Source organism: Beta vulgaris, chromosome 6, assembly GCF_026745355.1.
Source record: "Beta vulgaris subsp. vulgaris cultivar EL10 chromosome 6, EL10.2, whole genome shotgun sequence".
Lineage (NCBI taxonomy): Eukaryota > Viridiplantae > Streptophyta > Magnoliopsida > Caryophyllales > Amaranthaceae > Beta > Beta vulgaris.
The window spans coordinates 57,088,871-57,093,054 of NC_079207.1; the positions used below are offsets into that span (position 1 = coordinate 57,088,871).

The 4,184-nt window shown below is 40.1% G+C and overlaps 1 pseudogene; it reads right to left on the minus strand.

The window, feature by feature from the left end:
- Positions 1–865: 865 nt before the first annotated feature.
- Positions 866–980, minus strand: LOC125494033 (small nucleolar RNA R71; annotated as a pseudogene).
- Between the last annotated feature and the right edge of the window lie 3,204 nt (positions 981–4,184).

Consider the following 4,184-nt stretch of genomic DNA (forward strand, 5'->3'; position numbering starts at 1 on the left):
GTTTAGTTCTGCTATTTGCTTAGTTTAGTAACACAACCATCTTCATGTGCTTTTGTTAGTATAATATTAGAGTTCAGATATAATAATATAACTTTCTCCCTGTGGATTCGATCCTAACTTCATTGACTACTACTTAGTGGACCTTAGGTTATTTTTGATTAGGTGATACGACTTTAGCCATTCAAATTTTGGCGTCATCGCTGGGGAGATGGTTTATTTTTATTTTGTCTGAATTATAGTATTAAACTAACCTCTACTCTGATAAACACATGTTCTTTGGAGCATCTCACGTTTGTTTTAGTGTTTTTGGTGTATGAGTAGGAAATTGAAATCCCCAAATATCATTCCATTTGATCCGGAGATTGAAAAGATCGCTCGTAGACTCAGAAAGAAAAATAAGCAAGCACAATTGTTTGTAGGGACACCCTCCCAAAAGACACGTTCTCCTCCATCTTTACCATAACAAGAATTCCCGTCTCACCTATTACTCTTAAGATGGGTGAGAATGTTACACGAACCTTCAGAGACTATGTACAACCATCTCTTGATAATATGCCCATTGGGGTACGGATGCCCACTATCTCTGCTACGAATTTTGAGATCAAGTCTCATGTTTTGAATATGGTTCAGAATAATCAATTTGCTGGGTTACCATTTGAAGACCCAAATCAGTACTTGTAGCGGTTTTTACAATGTTGTGCTACTTAGAAACAAGTTGGTGTTACTGCTGATGAGATGAAACTCATCCTATTTGGCTTCTCTCTACGCGATAAAGCTCTATTTTGGTATAATAAGCTGCCTTCCACCATCACCACCTTGGCAAAACTTTCCAAGATTTTTCTTATCAAGTGGTACCCTTACCAAAAGACTGCAGATATGAGACATGCCATAGTTACTTTCACCCAAGATCCTGGTGAGTCCTTATATGAAGCTTGGGAGAGGTTCAAGGATCTGCAGCGTCTGTGTCCTCATCATGGTTTGGACCAGTGGTATTTGTGTTAGATTTTCTACACTAGAGTTGATGTAGATACACGACGGGTAATTGATGGAGCATGCGGTGGGTTCTTCATGGATAAAGCCATTGATAAAGGGTATAACTTCAGGAGAAACTAGTATCTAATCAAGCATCTACTATTCGTTCCTCTATGAAAAAGGAAGGTAAACATGATGTTGAAGCCATTTCCTTACTGTCTGGGTAACTAGTTGCTCTAACTCAAAAGATTGATTCCTTGAAATTAGGTAATGACTCCTCCCACATGAGTGTTAACGCGATGGCTAGTGCTTCTAACTACAATGTTCACATTTGTGATGCTTGTGGGATACCTGGGCATAACTTTCAAGAGTATCTTGCGCTCCTATCCTCTAATGTAGGGGGCAACTATGAGGCAGTTAATGCTTTTCAGTCACAACCTAGGAATCAGTTCAACCCATATTCTAACACCTACAATCCAGGGTTGAGACACTATCCAAACCTTTCATATAGGAGTACTAATGTGTTGAATCCTCAACCTCAACAACAGGGTTAACAATACTCAATTGGAAAATTTGGGTACCATAACAAGATATTGGAGACTCAACTAGATCAGTTGGCTAGTTCTTCTACTAGTAGGACAACTGGATACCTTCACAACCAATGCAACCAAGGGATACTGCCAATGCCATCACTCTTAGGAGTGGAACACATTATGATGATCTAACGATTCTTAAGTATGGTCTGGTCGAGCTAGAAAAAATTGCAGATGCCACTGAAACTTTCACAGCTCCTGAGGAGACCATCAATGCAAATGCAGAGAAGCAGATAGTACCTGAAAAAGTTTCATCTACCAATCCTGTGATAAAGGTACCGTTCCCGAATCGTCTATTGAAAAATAAGCTAGATCACCAACTCGATAAGTTTATGGAGGTAGTGAAGAATCTTTAGGTAATTGTCCCATTTACTGAACTTATTAATCAAGTTCCTGCATATGCTAAATTTTTGAAGGAAATTCTGAATAGGAAGAGAGCCTTTAATGCAGTTGAAATGGTTGCCTTTACTGAAGAATGTAGTGCTCTTTTGCAAAATCAATCCCATCCTAAATTGAAAGATCCGAGGAGTTTCTCTATCCCTTGTAATATTAGCACCATTTTTATTGACAAAGTCTTATGTGATTTAGGTGCTAGTGTTAGTCTCATGCCCTTTGTTTACAAAAGACTTGACATGGGAGCGAGATTTAAAATGTACCAACATTACTCTTCAAATGGCGACCGTTCTTTAAATACCCCTAGGTATCTTAGAGACGTTCCTGTGAGGGTAGGTAAATTTTTTTCCTTGGATTTTGTTGTGCTTGACATGGAAGAGGATACTCAAATCCCAATCATTTTAGGGAGACCATTCCTTCATATTGCTGAAGCTGTCATAGATGTTAAAAATGGGAAATTGACTTTGACTGTGGGAAATGATAAGGTGAATTTTAGTTTGACCAATGCTTTGAAAAGTCCCATGCTAGAGGAAGCCTGTTATAGAATAGATGTCATTGATGTGTTGGTTAATGATGACATGCCTCAAGCCTTTATGCGGGATCCGTTGGAGGCTTTGCTTTGTTTTACATCTTCCACAGGTGATGGTAGTCCCTTGAGCACTGAAGTGGATGACTGGGAACTAAGCAGCTTTTACCTGTGTAGAGCATGATGGTATTACCGCTCACGAGGAGGAACGGTTAGTATGTGCTACTCAACTGGTAGAGGTAAAGAAACCTGAACTGAAACCTCTTCCCCCTTCTCTGAGATATGATTTTGTGGATGAATCTGAAAATTGCCCTATGATTGTTAGTGCTTCACTGAATGATGTTCAAATGTCCCAACTTTTGTCTATTTTGAGAAAACATAAAAAGGCCATTGGATATAGTATATAGTATTGATGACTTAAAAGGCATAAGCCCTGACTTTTGCGTGCATAAAATTCATCTCGGGGATGATCATCGTCCTAGTATACACGGCCAGCGTCGTTTGAACCCCAATATGCAGGAAGTGGTCAAGAAAGAGGTTATGAAATTGCTTGATGCTGGGATCATCTATCCCGTTTTCGATTCTAAGTGTCCAGTTCAAGTGGTTCCTAAAAAGGGTGGTACTATTGTAGTTGAAAATGAGAAAAATGAACTAATTGCTACAAGAGTAGTCACTGGGTAACGTATGTGCATTGACTATAGGAAATTAAATGTTGCCACAAAGAAAGATCATTTTTCCCCTCCCCTTCATTGATCGGATGTTGAAACGACTAGCTTGTCACTCTTATTTTTGTTATCTAGATGGCTATTTCGGTTTCTTTCAAATCCCTATCCATCCAGACAACCAGGAGAATACCACATTTACATCAAGGATGCCCCGTTCCTGATTATTGATGAGTGTCTTATGTCTTTCAACAGGATCAAGCAAGCTCTGATTACTGCTCCTATCATTCGATCTCTAGATTGGACACTTTTTTTTTAGATTATGTGCGATGCTAGCGACTATGATGTGGGAGTTGTACTTGGTCAGAGGAAGACAACGTCCTTCATGCAATATACTATGCCAGCAAGACGCTAGATGAAGCTCAAGTTAACTATGCCACCACGGAGAAAGAGCTTCTAGATGTGGTCTATGCACTAGACAAGTTCAGGACCTATTTGTTAGGGTCTAAGGTCATTGTGTATACTGATCATGCTTCATTGAAGTACCTCCTAGAGAAAAGGAAGCAAAGCCTAGACTCATTCGTGGATTTTGTTGCTCCAAGAATTCGACTTGGAGATCCGAGATAAAAAGGGAGCAGAAAATGTAGTGGCTGATCACTTATCCAGATTGCAATACCAGGATATGGAAGAAGGCCTACCCATTGATGACTCATTTCCTGATGATATGCTCCTGGCATTCACTTCAGTCACCCCGTGGTATGGGGACTTCGCCAACTTTTTTGTGAGTGGACAAACTCCCCTAGAGCTGAGTTACCAGTAGAGGAAGAAATTCCTCCATGATGCCAAGAAGTACTTTTGGAATGATCCTCTTCTTTATAAGCTTTGTGCTGACACCATCTACAGGCGATGTATCCCAGAGTGGGAGGTGCATGAAATTCTGAAGCACTCTCACTCCCTTCCATGTGGAGGCCATGTTGGGCCCTCCAAAATAGTTGCTAAGGTACTTCAGTCTGGTTTTTACTGGCCGACTCTATTTCA